Here is a 24,674-nt window from a genome sequence, read left to right on the forward strand (position 1 = left end):
GTTTCTTTATGTAAGCACCAGAGTGTCTCTTTATGTGTGTGCACCACTCCACTCTGGTAATGTCTCCTTGGCCCAGCAGTGGCATGAGAGTGGACTGCCCGCATGCCTTTAGTTCAGCTGTTGGATGTCTAATTCCCTTTCTCATGTTCTTTTTTCAGGTCTATTCATCCTGTGGATTGGAGGCCTGCAGCTGTGTACAGATAGCCGCAGGACCCGCTGCGTGGAGAAATGAGTTGAAGTAAGTAGTACGATGGTGGGGGGTATGTGAGGCGTGGACAGTTCGTGGCTTATCCCCGTGTTCTTTTGTTGTTGCAGGAGCAGCGGGTGTACCTGGACGCAGATGCACGGAAGAAGTCCTGTGGGCGAAGCCGACGAGAGATGCAGATCCAGTTACAGGGAAGTCACCGTGAGTATCAGGTAAGTCTATGGAGGCACTGGGTGGATTCTTGACACGTAATGCAGCGCTGGATTCGGGTACGCTGGATACTAGCAGGGAACGCCGGGTCCGTGACAGGCAAGCGTCACGCTGGATCCCAGCTGGAGAAAACGCTAATTGCTGGGGGGTGGCGCAGGGTGGGGTTTATATAGCCCTGGGCCCACCCAGCACCACTAGACCACCATGGATGCTTGTACTGTAGGCCCTCTAGGGGCCATGTTGGATCCTACTGAATGATCTGACCCGGGGGCCATTTTGGAAGGGGCAACCGCCTAAAAGTACTGGCAGTAGCCTGTCCATGCGCCATGTAGCCATCCTCCCAGACCAGAGGCCCCCAATGCTACCAACTGGGGTTTTGGGGGTTTTTGGGGTCATGACAGAAACTTCCATCACTCGGAAACAGAGATTACCAGCACATTTTTGCAAATGCATACTTAATATTCTTGAAACCAAAATGTACTCACTGATCTACAAAAGTAGCATAGCCTACTGCCCAACACACACCAACAGATATGTAACTGCAAGCGAAAAATTACCTTCTGCCCTGTGAAACTGGAACAACTTACCATACAACTGGTCCATGAGTACATCAGTTAAGCTGCTATACCTAGCTATACCTAGCACTTGACACCTGATGTCTGCACTTACCCTTGCACTTGGCACCAGCTGGCCGCACTTTTATTTATCATTTATTGTCTTTATTTATTTTACTGTTATCCTATGTACTGCACAGCCCCCTCTCCTTTCCCCCTGCACCTTTCCGCTTCCCCCTCACCTGCACTTGCGCAATCTCAATCTCTGTCTTCCCTCTGTTTCCCCTCCCTTGCCTCGTCGCACCTTGAAACACTTGTGTATAGGCGCGCTATAAATGCCATATCATATCATATCATAAAGTTTTTTCCCCAATGAGCCAATGATTATAGTCACAGAAACAACAACTGTGGAAAACAAACATTAATATTGTTTCACCCCATAGTACTTAAAAAGAAAAGTACTGAGTATGAGGGTCTACAAACTGTCCTCAATGACCTGTAAAACAACCAACTGTTAGAATAAGGCAACAGCTGTCTAACTATGCCCATGCCTCTGCAATAAATACGCAACTGCATGTAACTACACCCATAATAAATACTGCAATGGCACTTGGCAATAGTGGAAAATGGGAATCCGCCAACAAGAATGAAGGTGCTTGAAAACATACCCTGCAAAACTGTGAAACTGTAAACAGTTAGAATACGGCAACTGGTATCTAACTGCAACCATAATACTGCAATATTACTTCCCATTACTACACAATTTAAAATCCACCAGCAAAAATGAAAGTTATTCTGAGGAAACCCTTCAAGACGTATTAAGTATCAACAACCAGAATACACCAACTGGTATCTTAGTACACCCGCAGTACTGCAATGTTACTTCCAGCGGTAAAACTTCTAAAATCGACCTTGCGCAATCAAACTGCTACAAAACATACCATCAACAACTTTCAAACTACCAACAGTTAGAATACACCAACAGGTATCTAACTACCCCCACACTGCTCCAATATTAGTTTGCAATAGTACAGTGCTTAGAAAACACCTTAAACATTCTTGTAAGTACTGCACACGTCAGTGAAACAGAGTGTGCCACCTATTATCAAATGAATGTAGAAGGTTTTTGTTTTTTAAATCCTGCATGGATTTCTTTTTTCCCACAGACCCAATGATTATGCAAACAAACACAGCAACTGAGCACAATGCACAGTCCACTTGTTTGAAACACAGTGCTTGTAATGTACTAATTATGAGGGTCCACAAAATACAAAAACGTCTGAAATTGAGTACAATACGACATTATGAAGTACCTTCCCCAACATATTATGTTTTTTTTAGCAAAGACAATGAAACAAAGATTTCTCCTGCATTCCCACATGCAACAAGGAAAATATGTGCCCAAAGCGCCACAATATTCAAATGTGCTATTGTCACTTCAATGGTAGTCTATAACTGAGTTCCAAAAAGGTATACAGTACCTCAGCAATATATACAGTGAGTATACGTGTATTAGTTTCATGCGTCTTTGTAATCAGCAAATTTCATTTCGATACACATGTTTGTGCAATCCATATGCCAGTGTCACATTCTTGGGTGCATGGCTGTATTATGCTGTAGTGGTTGTGGCCAGCCACTAGACTCTTGGGTGTCTGGCCTACACCCAAATATATGTCAAGAGCCCACAACCCACACACATAATCCAGACACTGAGTCCCTATCCACTTCTATAAACATACAGTTACTCTTCTTGCAACCAGTGGACAGACTGTAATGCACCCAAGACTCTAGGGCCAGTGCACAACCATCATAGCATAATGCACCCATGCACCCAAGAATCTCGTCACTGCCAACAACCCACACACACAATACAGGTGCCACAGACCGTGTCCACTTCTGTAGACATACTATTACAGTGCTTCCACCCAATGTACAGACTCCACACACATAAGGCAAGCGTCCGATAGCCTGTCCACTTCTGTGCACATACTATTAAAATTCTTGCACCCAGTGGCCAGACTCTCATACAGCCAAGAATCTCGAGGCAGTCCAATAAGGCAGCTGCCACATGCCCTGGCCACTTCTGTACACATACTATTACAATACTTCAAGCCAGTGGGCAGATGCACCCAAGAATCTAGTAGCTGGCCACAACTACCAAAACATAATACAGCCAGGCACCCAACAATCGGCCCAGTGGCCGCAACCCACACACATAAGCCAGACGCATGTGGACCTGTCCACTTCTGTACACATACAATTACCATACTTGCACCCAGTGGGCTGACTCTCATATACCCCAGAATATTGGGGCTGTCCAATAAAGCTGCTGCCACATGCCCTGTCTACTTCTGTACACACACTATTGCAGTACTTGCAACCACTAGGCAGACTCTTGGGTGCATGGCCTGTGGCCATGCAGCCAAAACCATAGTGGCTGGCCACAACCACCACAGCACTGAGGCCCTGTCCACTTCTGTACATACAATTGCAGTACTTGCAACCAGTGGGCAGACTCTTGGGTGCAATAAGCCAACTGCCTGAGGCCCTGTGCACTTCTCTACACATACTATTATAGTACTTGCAACCAGTGTGCAGACTCTTTGTTGCATGGCCTCAGGTCATTGCACCCAAGAGTCTAGGGGCTTGTTACCGCCACCACAGCATAATACACCCTACACAAACATCCTCATAGCAACTATATTCCACTCCCCTACCCTAATGAATCCTGCCTGCAGTCACCAGGTAAGCTGTTCGTCTGAGAACCTACCCGGAACTGCTGAGGTGTCCTGGGACTCCCGCAGACACAACACAGTCTTCTTCCACCTAAACAAATACATCATATGAACCATCGTTCACTCCCCCACCCTTTCCAGCCCCTCTTCCCAACACCAAATGCCCCAAAACATGTTTTGCAGCCCTGTTTGCCACCGCGCTATCCACGAATATCTGTGGATACAACATGGCGGGCGGATCGGAAATAGGTGACACACATCAAACTTCCGTCCAGCCAATCAGTGGGCACATCGTATGTCCTCGGACATCATGCCGTTCTCCGGACCAATCGGAGTCCTGTTCGTGGAGCAAACAGGGAAATGGGTCCACAGAGCAGAGCCAGATAACATACATTTTTTGGCACCTACATTTTGCCTGTTTTAAAAAAAAATACTGGACGGATTTACACCAAATTTACAAAAGCACGCTTTCGGGACCAAGCCGCCGCTCCTGCTGCAAATGAAAATCCGTCTAGTGGTTTCGGCTGTAGGCGTGAGCACAGTTTTTTCCATTGCGTCTATGGAAAAAAAGAAAGAATTTGGGACCGCCCTATAGCTTTGCCCCCCCTTGACTGAACCTCACCAAACTTACCAAAACAATTAAGAGTGGACCACATACTTTGTTTGCAAAGTTTGGTAAGGATTCGTCCAGAGGGAGCAAAGTTATAAGCTGCACAAAAAGTGCTCTTCCTATGAGTTGAGCAACTTAACCATAACCGTGTAATATATATGTTTGTTTTCTCTATGTACTTTTATATATGGAGTAAATACAAAATTATCTACAGAAATCTATATGTACTATTGTATATGGATTATATAAATAATTATTTGTATTGGTATTCCCCCACACACTCTTAATGCACACATGTTTATACTATACTATACACTCCTATGTCACATACTCTTATGCCATGCACACATAAGATATACACTCTTACACAATGCACTCTTATTCCATGCATTTGTATGCCATGAGCTCTTATGCCATGCACCCATACAACATACACTTTTATGCCCCACACATGTATGCCACACACCTATACAACATACACTATTTCTCCATGGACTCCTAAGTAACGCAATCTTGCACTATGCCCCTATGAGACATACATTCTTATGCAATGCACTCCTATGCCACACGCTCTTATGCCATGAACCCATCCGACATTGACTTGCATGCTGCACACTGTTACACCACTCACTTTACACCAGGGATGCACAACTGATTTTGACAGAGGGCCGAAAGTACCTTACATGACGGCTATATAGGGCCGAAAAGTAAATGTGGGCGGGGCGGTAGGCGCGGCGTGGCAAGACAGGAGGCTTTTTCAACCCCCAATTTTTATTAAACACATGGAAAAAGAATTGGTTTTTGAGGTATAATGATTTTTATTTGTATTTCAAACTTACATTTTGTGCTACACATTTTCCATTGTTATCATTTATTTCTATTTAGTTATTGCATATCGTCTGTTTAATTATATATATTTTATTGACCCTTGATTGGACATTCCATTATTTTGGACTGCTATACTTTGCTGTTTGGGTTGCCCAAGAGGAGTATGGCCTTCGTCGAGTCAGGTTTCCACAAAAAGCAAAGGATGTACATCTCCTAACTGTGCCTGTTTTAGCTTTATTATTGGGTTCTCGCTTGGGGTCTGACACTATGCCCCATGGCTCCCACCCACAACCAAACACTATGCCCCATGGCTCCCACCCCTCAAGCAAACACTATGCCTCATGGCCCCCACCCCTCAAGCAAACACCTTGCCCCATGTCCCCCACCCCCAACCAAACACTATGCCCCATGGCACCCACCCCTCAACCAAACACTATCCCCCTTGGCCCCCCCTCACCAACCAAACACTATGCCCCATGGCCCCCAACCAAACACTATGCCCCATGGCCCCCACCCCTCAACCAAACACTATGTCCCATGACCCCCACCCCTCAACCAAACACTATGTCCCATGGCCCCCACACCCCAATACTATGCCCCTTGGCCCCCAACCAAACACTATGCCCCATGGCCCCCACCCCTCAACCAAACACTATGCCCCATGACCCCCAACCCTCAACCAAACACTATGCCCCATGGCCCCAAACCCCCAACCAAACACTATGCCCCATGGCCCCAACTCCACAACTAAACAATATTCCTCATTGCCCCCACCCCTCAACCAAACACTATGCCCCATGGCCCCCACCCCTCAACCAAACACTATGCCCCATGACCCCCACCCCTCAACCAAACACTATACCCCATGGCCCCCACACCCCAACCAAACACTATACCCCTTGGCCCCCAATCATACACTATGCCCCATGGCCCCCACCCCTCAAGCAAACACTATGCCCCATGGCTCCCACCCCCAACCAAACACTACGCCCCATGGCCCCCACCCCCCAACCAAACACTATGCCCCATGGCCCCCACTCCTCAACCAAACACTATGCCTCATGGCCCCCACGCCTCAACCAAACACTATGCCCCATGACCCCCACCCCTCAACCAAACACTATGCCCCATGGCCCCCACACCCCAACCAAACACCATACCCCTTGGCCCCCAACCAAACACTATGCCCCATGGCCCCCACCCCTCGAGCAAACACTATGCCCCATCCCCCAACTCAGCACACAAACTCACAAGCATACACCAATACACTATGCACCCATACCGACCCAAACCCCCCATCCCCCAACTCAGCTCACAAACTCACAAGCATACACCAATACACTATGCACCCGTACCAACACAAACCCCACCATCCCCCATCTCAACATGCACTGGGCAGACATACAAATACAAACATCCATACAGACCCGATACACCACCCACCCCCATCTCAACATGCACTGCACAGACATACAAATACAAATACCCATACAGACCCGACACACCCCCAGCCCCGCATCTCAACATACACTGTGCAGACATACAAATACAAACACCCATACAGAGCCGAAACACCCCCAACCCCATTCTCAACATGCACATCACATACATACAAATGCAAACACGCATACAGACCCGACATGCCCCCAGGACATGCCCCCAGCCCTGCATCTCAACATACACTGCGCAGACATACAAATACAAACACCCATACAGACCTGACACACCCATACAGACCTGACACACCCCCACCCCCGCATCTCAACATACACTGCGCAGACATGCAAATACAAACACCCATACAGACCTGACACACACCCCACCCTCGCATCTCAACATACACTGCGCAGACATACAAATACAAACACCCATACAGACCTGACACACCCCCCACCCCCGCATCTCAACATACACTGCGCAGACATACAAATACAAACACCCACACAGGCCCGACACGTCCCCCAGCTCCGCATCTCAACATACACTGCGCAGACATACAAATACAAACACCCATACAGACCTGACACACTCCCCACCCCCGCATCTCAACATACACTGCGCAGACATACAAATATAAACACCCATACAGACCTGACACACCCCACACACTGCATCGCAACAAACACAACACAAACATACAGAAACAAACATTCATGCACACCCGACACCCCCCCACCCCCGCATCTCAACACACACAACACAAACATACAGAAACAAACATTCATGTACACACGACACCCTCCCACCCCTGCATCACAACAAACACAACACAAACATACAAAAACAAACATTCATGCACACCCGACCCCCCCCCGAACACAGCACAAACATACAGCATAACAGACCCGACACACAAACACAAATAAACAGACCATTTACCGGACGTGCTGGAAGGCAGGTTAGCTGGAACGCTGGCGAGGTAAGTTGTGGAGCGGTACTACAGCTGGCATGGCAAGCAAGGCTGAAATGCCTTCCGGCATCAAGCCTTACTGGCCACGCCAGCCATAGTGCTGGCCCTCCATTGGTGCAACACACACGCACTACGTGGCTCGTAGGAGCTGCGTGGTGCGTGTGTGATAAGCCAATGAGGGCCAGTGTTTTGTTCGGCCTGGAAGACAACAAAGACTTTCCTAATGGAGGGCGGCCGATGCTGTTTGCAGGCCGCACTCCATTAGGAAAGTCTTTGTGCCTCGCGGGTGGACAAAATGGCATGACGGGCCGCAACTGGCCCGCGGACCGTGCGCTGTGCACCCATGCTCTACACCATGCAACAAAATTGCATACAATCTTGTGCCATGCACTGTTTCACCATGCAATCTTATGCCATGCATCCCTAAGGCATACAGTTTTATGCCATGCACTCTTACACCACACACTCTTATGCCATGCATGCATATGATATACACTCTCATGCTATGCATTCTTATATCAGGCATCCATGACATACACTCTTATGCCATGGAGCCTTATATCACACACACTTATGCCACAAACCTATAGAACACGCACTATTTCTCCATGGCCTCCTAAGTCACGCAAATGTAAACTATGCCCCTATATGGCATACACTCTTATGCAATGCACTCCTGTGCCACACACTCTTATGCAACACATTCTTATGCCATGAACCCATCCAACATTCACTTGTACGCTGCACACTGTTACACCACTCATTATACACTATGCACTGAAATTGCATACAATCCTGTGCCATGCACTGTTTCACCATGCCCTCTTATGCCATGCACCCATAAGGCATACAGTTTTATGCCGTTCACTCTTACACAACATAATCTTATGCCATGCATGCATGTGATGTACACTCTCATGCTATGCATTCTTATATCACACATCCATAACATACACTCTTATGCTATGCACCCATATGACATACATTCCTACCTCATGAACTCTTGCACCATAAACCCATATGACTTACACTCTTAAGCCACACGCTATTACACCACAGAAACCTATGCATTGCACCCAAAGGACATACACTTCATGCCACACACTCTTACACTATGTACACTTATGCCATTCAACCATATGACATACACTCTTACAACACACAATATTATGTCACACACTCTTCCATCACATGCCCACATGACATACACTCTTATGCCATACACTCTTAGACCATTACCTCATATGACATACACTCTAACGTCACACACTCTTTTGCCACACAGCCATACAACATACACTCTAATGCCTGGCACTCTTAAGCCACACACTCATTTGTCACATATTCTTACACCATTCTGTCTTACACAATGCACGTATACAACATACAGTCTTTCCCCACACACTCCTATGTCATGCACTTTTACACTGTGTGCTCATAGGGCTCTTACACAACTCAGTCCACACCACACACTGATACTACATACGCTCTTATTCGGCGCACTCTTATTGCATATACCCATATTCCACACTATGCATTATTATGGCATGCATTCTTATATCATGCACCCATATGACCTGCAGTCTCACACCAATCACTTTTACAACATGCACCCATACAGCATACACTCTTACACTACACACTTTTATGTCACACACCCATATGACAAACACTATTACACCAGGATCTCTTACATCACACAATCTTTCATCACACACCTTTGCAACATGCACTCATATGCTACACACTCTTACCATATGCGCCCGTATGACATATTCTCTTACACCCTGTATTCTTACACCGCACACTCTTACACCTAGCACCCATATAGCATACACTCTTTTGCCATTCATTCTTACTCCATCCACCCATATAACATACACTCTTATGCGACACACCCATACAACATACATTCTTACGGCACACACTCTTACGCAATGCAATCTTAAGTCACACACCCATATGACACACACCGTTACATTACTCAATTGCATGCTATGCAGTGTTATGCCATTCGCCCTTATGGTATGCAGTCTTATGCCATTCACTCTTAAGCCACACACCCATACAATATACACTCTTACATCACACAATCTTACATCAAGCACATTTACACTACACACCAATAAGGCATGCACTCTTATGCCATCTACTCTTTCGGGACCAAGCTGCCGCTCCTGCTGCAAATGAAAATCCGTCCAGTGGTTTCGGCTGTAGGCGTGAGCAAAGTTTTTTCCATTGCGTCTATGGAGAACAAAATAATAATTTGGGACCCACCTACAGCTTTGCCCCCCTTGACTAAACCTCACCAAACTTACCAAAACAATTCAGAGTGGACCATATACTTTGTTTGCGAAGTTTGGTAAGGATTCGTCCAGAGAGAGCTAAGTTATAAGCCACACAAAAAATGCTCTTCCTATGAGTTGGGCAACTTAACCATAACTACACACCCGCTACCGCAGGCCGTGTAATATACATATTTTTGTTCTCAACATACACTCTGCAGACATACAAATACAAACACCCATACAAACCCGATACATCCCCCACCCCATCTCAACATGCACTGCACAGACATACAAATACAAACACCCATACAGACCCGACACACCCCTCAGCCCCGCATCTCAACATACACTGTGCAGACATACAAATACAAACACCCATACAGACCCGAAACACCCCCCAACCCCCATCTCAACATGCACATCACATACATACAAATACAAACACCCATACAGACCCGACATGCCCCCAGCCCTGCATCTCAACATACACTGCGCAGACATACAAATACAAACACCCATATAGACCTGACACACCCCCACCCCCGCATCTCAACATACACTGCGCAGACATGCAAACACAAACACCCATACAGACCTGACACACCCCCACCCTCGCATCTCAACATACACTGCGCAGACATACAAATACAAACACCCATACAGACCTGACACACCCTCCACCCCCGCATCTCAACATACACTGCGCAGACATACAAATACAAACACCCATACAGACCCGACACGTCCCCCAGCTCTGCATCTCAACATACAAGGCGCAGACATACAAATACAAACACCCATACAGACCTGACACACCCCCACCCCCGCATCTCAACATACACTGCGCAGACATACAAATACAAACACCCATACAGACGTGAAACACCCCCCACCCCCGCATCTCAACATAAACTGCGCAGACATACAAATAAAAACACCCATACAGACCTGACACACCCAACACCCCTGCATCGCAACAAACACAACACAAACATACAAAAACAAACATTCATGCACACCCGACAACCCCCCACCCCTGCATCTCAACATACACAACACAAACATACAAAAACAAACATTCATGCACACCCGACACATCCCCCGAACACAGCACAAACATACAGCATAACAGACCCGACACACAAACACAAACAAACAGGCCATTTACTGGACGTGCTGGAATGGCAGGTTAGCTGGAACGCTGGCGAGGTAAGTGGAGCGGTACTACAGCTGGCGTGACAAGCAAGGCTGAAATGCCTTCCCGCATCAAGCCTTACTGGCCACGCCAGCCATAGTGCTGGCCCGCCATTGGTGCAACACACACGCACTATGTGGCACGTAGGAGCTGCGTGGTGCGTGTGTGCTAAGCCAATGAGGGCCAGTGTTTTGTCCGGCCCGGAAGACAACAAAGAATTTCCTAATGGAGGGCGGCCGATGCTGCTTGCGGGAGTATATGTGTATTAGTTTCATGCGTCTTTGTAATCAGCAAATTTCATTTCGATACACATGTTTGTGCAATCCATATGCCAGTGTCACATTCTTGGGTGCATGGCTGTATTATGCTGTAGTGGTTGTGGCCAGCCACTAGACTCTTGGGTGTCTGGCCTACACCCAAATATATGTCAAGAGCCCACAACCCACACACATAATCCAGACACTGAGTCCCTATCCACTTCTATAAACATACAGTTACTCTTCTTGCAACCAGTGGACAGACTGTAATGCACCCAAGACTCTAGGGCCAGTGCACAACCATCATAGCATAATGCACCCAGGCACCCAAGAATCTCGTCACTGCCAACAACCCACACACAGACCGTCTCCACTTCTGTAGACATACTATTACAGTGCTTCCACCCAATGTACAGACTCCACACACATAAGGCAAGCGTCCGATAGCCTGTCCACTTCTGTGCACATACTATTAAAATGCTTGCACCCAGTGGCCAGACTCTCATACAGCCAAGAATCTCGAGGCAGTCCAATAAGGCAGCTGCCACATGCCCTGGCCACATCTGTACACATACTATTACAATACTTCAAGCCAGTGGGCAGATGCACCCAAGAATCTACTAGCTGGCCACAACTACCAAAACATAATACAGCCATGCACCCAACAATCGGCCCAGTGGCCGCAACCCACACACATAAGCCAGACACATTTGGACCTGTCCACTTCTGTACACATACAATTACCATACTTGCACCCAGTGGGCTGACTCTCATATACCCCAGAATATTGGGGCTGTCCAATAAAGCTGCTGCCACATGCTCTGTCTACTTCTGTACACACACTATTGCAGTACTTGCAACCACTAGGCAGACTCTTGGGTGCATGGCCTGTGGCCATGCAGCCAAAACCATAGTGACTGGCCACAACCACCACAGCACTGAGGCCCTGTCCACTTGAGTTCACATACTATTACATTACTTGCACCCACTGCACAGACTGTCATACATCCAAGAATCTCAGGGCAGTCCAATAAGCCAGCTGCCACACGCCCTGCCCACTTCTGTACACATACTATTACAGTACTTCTAGCCACTGGGCAGACTCTTGGGTGCATAGCCTCCCGCCATACACCCAAGACTCTCGTGACTGCCCACAACCACTGCAGCATAATATAGCCAAGCACCCAAGAATCTGTCCAGTGGTAACAACCCACACACATAAGGCAGCCACCTGAGCCCTTTCCACTTCAGTTCACATACTATTACATTACTCGCACCCACTGCACAGACTGTCATACACCCAAGAATCTCGGGGCAGTCCAATACGCCAGCTGCCACACACCCTGTCCACTTCTGTACATACAATTGCAGTACTTGCAACCAGTGGGCAGACTCTTGGGTGCAATAAGCAAACTGCCTGAGGCCCTGTGCACTTCTCTACACATACTATTATAGTACTTGCAACCAGTGTGCAGACTCTTTGTTGCATGGCCTCAGGTCATTGCACCCAAGAGTCTAGGGGCTTGTTACCGCCACCACAGCATAATACACCCTACACAAACATCCTCATATCATCTATATTCCACTCCCCTACCCTAATGAATCCTGCCTGCAGTCACCAGGTAAGCTGTTCGTCTGAGAACCTACCCGGAACTGCTGAGGTGTCCTGGGACTCCCGCAGACACAACACAGTCTTCTTCCACCTAAACAAATACATCATATGAACCATCGTTCACTCCCCCACCCTTTCCAGCCCCTATTCCCAACACCAAATGCCCCAAAACATGTTTTGCAGCCCTGTTTGCCACCGCGCTATCCACGAATATCTGTGGATACAACATGGCGGGCGGATCGGAAATATGTGACACGCATCAAACTTCCGTCCAGCCAATCAGTGGGCACATCGTATGTCCTCGGACATCACGCCGTTCTCCGGGCCAATCGGAGTCCTGTTCGTGGAGCAAACAGGGAAATGGGTCCACAGAGCAGAGCCAGATAACATACATTTTTTGGCACCTACATTTTGCCTGTTTTAAAAAAAATACTGGACGGATTTACACCAAATTTACAAAAGCACACTTTCGGGACCAAGCCGCCGCTCCTGCTGCAAATGAAAATCCTTCTAGTGGTTTCGGCTGTAGGCGTGAGCACAGTTTTTTCCATTGCGTCTATGGAAAAAAAGAAAGAATTTGGGACCGCCCTATAGCTTTGCCCCCCCTTGACTGAACCTCACCAAACTTACCAAAACAATTAAGAGTGGACCACATACTTTGTTTGCAAAGTTTGGTAAGGATTCGTCCAGAGGACGCAAAGTTATAAGCTGCACAAAAAGTGCTCTTCCTATGAGTTGAGCAACTTAACCATAACTACACACTCGCTACCGCAGGCCGTGTAATATATATGTTTGTTTTCTCTATGTACTTTTATATATGGAGTAAATACAAAATTATCTACAGAAATCTATATGTACTATTGTATATGGATTATATAAATAATTATTTGTATTGGTATTCCCCCACACACTCTTAATGCACACATGTTTATACTATACTATACACTCCTATGTCACATACTCTTATGCCATGCACACATAAGATATACACTCTTACACAATGCACTCTTATTCCATGCATTTGTATGCCATGAGCTCTTATGCCATGCACCCATACAACATACACTTTTATGCCCCACACATGTATGCCACACACCTATACAACATACACTATTTCTCCATGGACTCCTAAGTAACGCAATCTTGCACTATGCCCCTATGAGAGATACATTCTTATGCAATGCACTCCTATGCCACACGCTCTTATGCCATGAACCCATCCGACATTGACTTGCATGCTGCATACTGTTACACCACTCACTTTACACCAGGGATGCACAACTGATTTTGACAGAGGGCCGAAAGTACCTTACATGACGGCTATATAAGGCCGAAAAGTAAATGTGGGCGGGGCGGTAGGCCCAGCGTGGCAAGACAGGAAGCTTTTTCAACCCCCAATTTTTATTAAGCACATGGAAAAAGAATTGGTTTTTGAGGTATAATGATTTTTATTTGTATTTCTTAAACTTACATTTTGTGCTACACATTTTCCATTGTTATCATTTATTTCTATTTAGTTATTGCATATCGTCTGTTTAATTAATATATTTTATTGACCCTTGATTGGACATTCCATTATTTTGGACTGCTATACTTTGCTATTTGGGTTGCCGAAGAGGAGTATGGTCTTCGTCGAGTCAGGTTTCCACAAAAAGCAAAGGATGTACATCTCCTAATTGTGCCTGTTTTAGCTTTATTATTGGATTCTCGCTTGGGGTCCGACACTATGCCCCATGGCTCCCACCCACAACCAAACACTATGCCCCATGGCTCCCACCCCTCAAGCAAACACTATGCCCCATGGCCCCCACCCCTCAAGCAAACACTTTGCCCCATGTCCCCCACCCCCAACCAAACACTATGCCCCATGGCACCCACCCCTCAAACAAACACTATCCCCCATGGCCCCCCTCACCAACCAAACACTATGCCCCATGGCCCCCAACCAAACACTATGCCCCATGGCCCCCACCCCTCAACCAAACACTATGCCCCATGACCCCCAACCCTCAATCAAACACTATGCCCCATGGCCCCCAACCAAACACTATTCCCCATGGCCCCCACCCCTCAACCAAACACTATGCCCCATGACCCCCAACCCTCAATCAAACACTATGCCCCATGGCCCCCAACCCCCAACCAAACACTATGCCCCATGGCCCCCACTCCACAACCAAACAATATTCCTCATTGCCCCCACCCCTCAACCAAACACTATGCCCCATGGCCCCCACCCCTCAACCAAACACTATGCCCCATGACCCCCACCCCTCAACCAAACACTAGACCCCATGGCCCCCACACCCCAACCAAACACTGTACCCCTTGGCCCCCAATCAAACACTATGCCCCATGGCCCCCACCCCTCAAGCAAACACTATGCCCCATGGCTCCCACCCCCAACCAAACACTATGCCCCACGGCCCACGGCCCCCACCCCCCAACCAAACACTATGCCCCATGGCCCCCACTCCTCAACCAAACACTATGCCTCATGGCCCCCACGCCTCAACCAAACACTATGCCCCATGGCCCCCACTCCTCAACCAAACACTATGCCCCATGGCCCCCACACCCCAACCAAACACCATACCCCTTGGCCCCCAACCAAACACTATGCCCCATGGCCCCCACCCCTCGAGCAAACACTATGCCCCATGGCGCCCAACCCGCACCCATACAGACCCGAACCCCCATCCCCCAACTCAGCACACAAACTCACAAGCATACACCAATACACTATGCACCCATACCGACCCAAACCCCCCATCCCCCAACTCAGCACACAAACTCACAAGCATACACCAATACACCATGCACCCGTACCAACACGAACCCCCCCATCCCCCAACTCAGCACACAAGCATCTCAACATGCACTGGGCAGACATACAAATACAAACATCCATACAGACCCGATACACCACCCACCCCCATCTCAACATGCACTGCACAGACATACAAATACAAACACCCACACAGACCCGACACACCCCCCAGCCCCGCATCTCAACATACACTGTGCAGACATACAAATACAAACACCCATACAGAGCCGAAACACCCCCCAACCCCAATCTCAACATGCACATCACATACATACAAATACAAACACGCATACAGACCCGACATGCCCCCAGGACATGCCCCCAGCCCTGCATCTCAACATACACTGCGCAGACATACAAATACAAACACCCATACAGACCTGACACCCCCCCACCCCCGCATCTCAACATACACTGCGCAGACATGCAAATACAAACACCCATACAGACCTGACACACACCCCACCCTCGCATCTCAACATACACTGCGCAGACATACAAATACAAACACCCATACAGACCTGACACACCCCCCACCCCCGCATCTCAACATACACTACGCAGACATACAAATACAAACACCCACACAGGCCCGACATGTCCCCCAGCTCCGCATCTCAACATACACTGCGCAGACATACAAATACAAACACCCATACAGACCTGACACACTCCCCACCCCCGCATCTCAACATACACTGCGCAGACATACAAATACAAACACCCATACAGACCTGACACACCCCACACCACTGCATCGCAACAAACACAACACAAACATACAGAAACAAACATTCATGCACACCCGACACCTCCCCACCCCCGCATCTCAACACACACAACACAAACATACAGAAACAAACATTCATGTACACACGACACCCTCCCACCCCTGCATCACAACAAACACAACACAAACATACAAAAACAAACATTCATGCACACCCGACCCCCCCCCGAACACAGCACAAACATACAGCATAACAGACCCGACACACAAACACAAACAAACAGACCATTTACCGGACGTGCTGGAAGGCAGGTTAGCTGGAACGCTGGCGAGGTAAGTGGAGCGGTACTACAGCTGGCGTGGCAAGCAAGGCTGAAATGCCTTCCGGCATCAAGCCTTACTGGCCACGCCAGCCATAGTGCTGGCCCTCCATTGGTGCAACACACACGCACTACGTGGCTCGTAGGAGCTGCGTGGTGCGTGTGTGCTAAGCCAATGAGGGCCAGTGTTTTGTTCGGCCTGGAAGACAACAAAGACTTTCCTAATGGAGGGCGGCCGATGCTGTTTGCAGGCCGCACTCCATTAGGAAAGTCTTTGTGCCTCGCGGGTGGACAAAATGGCATGACGGGCCGCAACAGGCCCGCGGACCGTGCGCTGTGCACCCATGCTCTACACCATGCAACAACATTGCATACAATCTTGTGCCATGCACTGTTTCACCATGCAATCTTATGCCATGCATCCCTAAGGCATACAGTTTTATGCCATGCACTCTTACACCACACACTTCTATGCCATGCATGCATATGATATACACTCTCATGCTATGCATTCTTATATCAGGCATCCATGACATACACTCTTATGCCATGGAGCCTTATATCACACACACTTATGCCACAAACCTATAGAACACGCACTATTTCTCCATGGCCTCCTAAGCCATGCAAATGTAAACTATGCCCCTATATGGCATACACTCTTATGCAATGCACTCCTGTGCCACACACTCTTATGCAACACATTCTTATGCCATGAACCCATCCAACATTCACTTGTACGCTGCACACTGTTACACCACTCATTATACACTATGCACTGAAATTGCATACAATCCTGTGCCATGCACTGTTTCACCATGCACTCTTATGCCATGCACCCATAAGGCATACAGTTTTATGCCGTTCACTCTTACACCACATAATCTTATGCCATGCATGCATGTGATGTACACTCTCATGCTATGCATTCTTATATCACACATCCATAACATACACTCTTATGCTATGCACCCATATGACATACATTCCTACCTCATGAACTCTTGCACCATAAACCCATACGACTTACACTATTAAGCCACACACTATTGCACCACAGAAACCTATGCATTGCACCCAAAGGACATACACTTCATGCCACACACTCTTACACTATGTACACTTATGCCATTCAACCATATGACATACACTCTTACAACACACAATATTATGTCACACACTCTTCCATCACATGCCCACATGACATACACTCTTATGCCATACACTCTTACACCATTACCTCATATGACATACACTCTAACGTCACACACTCTTTTGCCACACAGCCATACAACATACACTCTAATGCCTGGCACTCTTAAGCCACACACTCATTTGTCACATATTCTTACACCATTCTGTCTTACACAATGCACATATACGACATACAGTCTTTCCCCACACACTCCTATGTCATGCACTCTTACACTGTGTGCTCATAGGGCTCTTACACAACTCAGTCCACACCACACACTGATACTACATACACTCTTATTCGGCGCACTCTTATTGCATATACCCATATTCCACACTATGCATTATTATGGCATGCATTCTTATATCATGCACCCATATGACCTGCAGTCTCACACCAATCACTTTTACAACATGCACCCATACAGCATACACTCTTACACTACACACTTTTATGTCACACACCCATATGACAAACACTATTACACCAGGATCTCTTACATCACACAATCTTTCATCACACACCTATGCACATGCACTCATATGCTACACACTCTTACCATATGCGCCCGTATGACATATACTCTTACACCCTGTATTCTTACACCGCACACTCTTACACCTAGCACCCATATAGCATACACTCTTTTGGCATTCATTCTTACTCCATCCACCCATATAACATACACTCTTATGCGACACACCCACACAACATACATTCTTACGGCACACACTCTTACGCAATGCAATCTTACCAGTGTGTAACACCCATATGATACACACTGTTACATTACTCAATTGCATGCTATGTAGTGTTATGCAATTCGCCCTTATGGTATGCAGTCTTATGCCATTCACTCTTAAGTCACACACCCATACAATATATACTCTTACACCACACAATCTTACAACAAGCACATTTACACTGCACACCAATAAGGCATGCACTCTTATGCCATGCACTCTTAAGCCACACAATCTTGCACAACAACAACATAAGTCACAAAGCCATTTGACGTGCCCCGTTACCACAAACACTCTTACCCAAAAAGCCCTTACACCATGAACTCTTAATCCACACACTCTTAGACCATGCATCCATATGGCATTCATTCTTAAGCAATGCACACTGATTCCATGCGACAGACTCTTACATCAAGCACTATTATGCCATGCAGTCTTAGGCCATGCACTATTGCAACACAAATTCTCATGCCACATACCTATCTGACATACACTCTTCCCCCGAACACACTTACCCCACACATGCATATACCATGCACTTTTACACCATGCAGTCTTTTACCATGTACCCACACAACATACATTTTTACACCACACGTTTATGTCACACACTTATATGTCACATACCATACTGCATACACTCTTAGTCCATTAACTCCTGTGCCATGAACTCTTATATTACACACCCATATGACATACACTCTTACATCATACAGGCTCACACCATGAACCCATACAACATATACTCTTAAATCACACACTCTTATGCCACACGCATATACTTATGCTATACACCCATATTACTTACACTCTTATGCCACACGCTTACACTATATATACTTCTATGCCACCCACCCATATGACAAACACCCTGAAACCACACAATATTATGTCACACACTCTTGCACCACCTTCCTCTACAACATATACTCTTATGCCATAGACTCTTACACCATGCATCTGTATGACATATACTCTCATACCCAGCACTGTTAAACCACACGTCTATGCAACATACCAATATTACATACACTCTTATGCCATGCCCTCTTAATACAGACTCCCATACGTTATACACTCTAATACCATGCCCTCTTATGCCACACACTCTTACACCATGTGTTCTTTTACCACATATTCTTACACCATGCACCCATGCCACACATGTATTCCACACATTCTTATGCTACTCAGTATTATCCAACACACTGACAAGACATATACTCACACTCTTATGCCACACACTGTTACTCCATGCACTCTTCTCGCCCACACACCCATACAACATACACTCTTATGCCATGCACTAATACAATATACACTCCTATGCTATGCATTCTTATATCACACACTCATATGACATACACTCTTACCCCATTGCATGAATTCTTACTTTACACATTCTTATGACACATGAGGTACACTCTTACACCATGGACGTTTACGCACATACCCATATGACATACACTCTTATGCCATTCACTCTTATGCCATGCAATCTAACAGTACACATTCGTATACCACACACTATTATGGGGCACACACTCACACAAAGCTGTCTTTACCACGCATCCATATGAGATACACTTTTATGCCATGAATCAAAAGTCATACAATTTTTGCTGCACATGCTTCACAGGGTTACGCCATGCACATTTACACCACACACTGATATGACATACACTCTTTTGCCATGCACTCTCCAATGTGCACCCATATGATATGCACTCTTACGCCATGCCGTCTTATATCACACAATCATATGCCACATATGTTTATGGCATACACTCTTACACCAATCACTCTTTACGCTGAACACCAATTGAACATACACTCTTATGCTGTGTACTCTCTTAGTAGCGCCACACACTCTTACACTACACACGCATGTGAGAACATTCTTACACCATGCACTCTTTTAGTAGCTCACCTATGTGACATACATATTTATGCCATGTACTCTTATGCACATCACTCTTATGCCACACATCCACACAACATACACCTTTATGCCAGGTACTCTTATGGCATGTACTTTTACATCACGCTTCAATACAACATACTCTCTTATGTTGTGCACACTTACGCCACACACTGTTATGCCATGCACTCTTATGCCACACACCCATATAACATACACTCTTATGCCATGCACCCATATTACATTCACTTGTATGCCTCACACTCTTATGCCATGCACCCATAAAACATACACCTTTATGCCATACACTCTTATGCTATGCACTCTTACACCACACACCCATATGACATACACTCTTACTCACACACTCTTACAACACACATTCTTATGCCAGACACCATACAACATACACTCTTATCATACCAATATACCAGCCACTCATATGACATGCACTCTTACGCCACTCACTCTTATGCCAATCAGTGTTATGCCACACACTCATATGAAATACACTGTTATGTCACACACTTTTACATCATGCACCCACATGACATACACTGTTCTGCAACTTACTCTTATGCCATGCAATCGCATGCTGTACACCCATATGACATAGCCTCCCATGCCACACATTCATATGCCACACACACATGACATTCATTCTTATAGCATGCACTCTCATGCCACACACTTTTATGCCACTCACTCTTAAGCCACTCACCCATGTGACATACACTCTTATACCATACACTCTTACACATGCTCTCTTAGACCACATATCCATATGATAGACACTCTTATGCCATGCGCTGATAAGTCATGCACACATATGACATACACTCGTATGCCAACACTCCATCCATATGATATACACACTTATGCCGCACACCCAAACAACAGATATATTCTTATGTCATGCACTCTTATGCCATGCAGTCTTATGCCATACTCTCTTAACTCTCTTATGGTATGCACACATGACATACACTCTTACGCCACGCATTTGATGTCACACACTCATACAACATACACTCTTAAACTACAAACTCTTAAATCACGCACTCTTGCACCACCAAATCATATTCCACATACCCATATGGCATGCACTCTTACCCCACACACTTACTCCCAAGCACTCTTAAGCTACACAGTCTTATGCCATGCACTCTTCTGCCAAACATCCATACTGCATGCACTTACACTACACTCTGTTACGCCAAAAACTCTTATGCCATTTACTGTTAAACCACACAATCTTACATAGCGCACATTTACACCGAAAATGAAGTATCATTTGGCACCTCCCCCATGTAGAAGTATCTTAATGGGCAACATATTAAGGGCAATATTTCTCACTGCACGAGAGATATCATGCTAGAGCATCTTCACATTCAACTGCATCTATAATTGATACAGATTTCCCATCTTTTCGTGCAATAATCTCTCTTCAATCAAACCACCAATCATTTTGATAGACTATTCACAGTAAGGCAAAAGTTGCTAAAAGAGAGTACAACTAATTCACTAGACAATAGTGATATGTTTGGCGGGGCACCTGCGCAGTTCTTTGCACCAACTGACACAGTGTTGGTAAGTACCTGTCATATAGTGAAACCCTACCTTAGTCGCTCTAGCCATGCTTTAACCACAGGACACAGCCTATGATCATTTTATTTCCACACTTCAGGCAGGGCATATCTTTCAGTCATGCAATGTCACAAACGTATATGAGTACAAGGCATAGCAGTCCACACTGCACAAAGATCACAGCCTAGGAGCATGATTCATCCATCCAGAGGTTTTCTCCATACTCTAAGCATCCATGTCACCGCAGGTTTTTACACTCTACTCATACGTGAATGTGTGATTTCTGTAGATATTTATGTGTGCAATGTGACATTATGATTTGCTTAAAATGACTCTGATTAATGCAAAAATTGGCATAACTCCACCCAATCCAACCCAAGGATTTAAAGTCGGATCTGCAGATTCCTTCTCCAAATGTTGTATCACAAATCTAAGCCCCATTTCTTGCATGTCCTGGTGCACTAACATGGTAACCTTGTGCCCAACACCCCAGTCTCATTCAAATTATGGGACAGTGCTGTGGACTCTGTCCACAACTACCACTGCTAGGTTTTCAGCAACATCATCAATGATAGCATGAATTTCTCTATGACAGCTAGGGCTTTGACATTCTCCATAGCCTCTGCTAGGCGCCTAACATGCTGGATCTCTGCATCAAGCTTCCAAATCATTTAACTTGTAATGGGTTTGTGGATGATCCATGCTGCATGCTTGTTCGTTTCAGCCTTGGTTACTCATGGAGTCATCGTTCTTATAAATCTGGTGTCCTAATGGTGCTATGCAATTCCTGACTTTGTCTCCTGTTGCATTACTGAAAGATTGAATGCAATCACGCCATTCCTCTCCTTTAATAACTGGTTGGCATCCACTTTAGTTGCCCATCAGCCAGATGAAGCGCATAAGGATGGCAAAGTGGATCCACACCACCATCTGAATATCGCCACCACAGTTTGAGAGAAAGCAGTCCACAACACCAGTTCAATTACAGAGCATAAGTGCGTTTAGCATGGCAATTTTATTCTAACACTATCAAGTAACTAGTACAATAAGAGACCCTAGGGTACTGTCAGAGCAGGCTGGACATAGAATTTAAAAAACTAAAAACTAAAGTACCTGTTCACCTTGCAAATATTTTTTTTTTCTTTTTGTACTCATAATGAGTTATGTTTCTCTATATTTGTGTATGTGGGAGTGGATGAATCTTGTAATATTGCTAGGTAATATACCTCAATTTAAATATAAACTTGGAAAAAACAACCACGATGGAATTTCATGGGCGGTGATTGTATAAATATTTTGTAAACACATGAAAAATGTTCACCCTATGATGCCCATGTATGTTAAGAGATTATAACATTTATATATCTGTCTTTAGAAAAAAAGATGTCTTTTCTGAATCACTGTGCACCATTAGGAGAATAACAAGCATCGAAAGACTGGCCACGCCGCCTCCCATTATTGCGGTAGCAGCATAGCCTCGATGCCTCAGGAAAGGAGTCCTCTCCTTTCGGTCAAATTGCTCTCTTTGCGTAGACCTGCAATGTGTACATGCTGTCTAGCAAGGAAAATGCTTCTTTTTAATGCCTCTTCTTCCTAAATAAATGTTACCTTCAGGAAGGGTCGGGTCAATTCCACTAGTGGAGGAAGATAATCTGTCATTGGATGTGGAACCTGAATGTTAGTTTCGGTTCAGCTGTCTGAATCTGAGCTGGCTGGATTGCATGAGCTACTACTGCTATTTCTGGATGTGGCGGGTTTTAGCATGTCCATCCATGTATAGACCTCATCATTCATATAATAATATGTGACTCTTTTGAACTTTATAAACTTTTTCTGTTCTAATTCTGAACGGTAGGAGTCAAGATTTTGATTCATATCTGCAAAAGTTCTTTTTTAGAGATCAATTCACTTAATTCTAGTTGAATCTCATTGATGTTTTCATTAAGTTTGTTTATGCATCTGGAATGTTCCAGGATAGTTAAGAGAATTAGATCTAAAGAACCTTTGTTCAGAATTTGTTCGCATTTTTTGAGAAAATCTTTATTCTCTTTACATAATTTAGGTTTACATAATATAGGTTCTAATGGGTTACATAAACCTCTGGGTATGCGCTGGAATTTGTAATATTTGTTTATTGGGTATTTATAATGCTCTTATACACAACTTGTTTCAAGGCGCAGCAAGACCAGGGGGCGGAAACAGGGAAGAAAAACAGAAAATTGCCCTACTGCGCCTTTTGACATTCGGATCGTGCAAGTGCAGTAACACGAAGTGCAGAGGACAGGGGAATAGGGAAGTTCTGGTCAGGGAGGAAGGGCAAGTGGGAGCGAGTGCCATGTGTAGCCAGGTGGACAGAGCCAGGGGAATGCAGAGAGTGCAGGGTAAGGAAGATCTACGTGCTGGGTGGACTGGGAACTAAAAGAGGCCCTGGAAATAAAGTACAA

This window comes from Ambystoma mexicanum, chromosome 6p (genome assembly GCF_040938575.1).
Source record: "Ambystoma mexicanum isolate Mex_15411 chromosome 6p, UKY_AmexF1_1, whole genome shotgun sequence".
In the NCBI taxonomy this organism is placed as follows: domain Eukaryota; kingdom Metazoa; phylum Chordata; class Amphibia; order Caudata; family Ambystomatidae; genus Ambystoma; species Ambystoma mexicanum.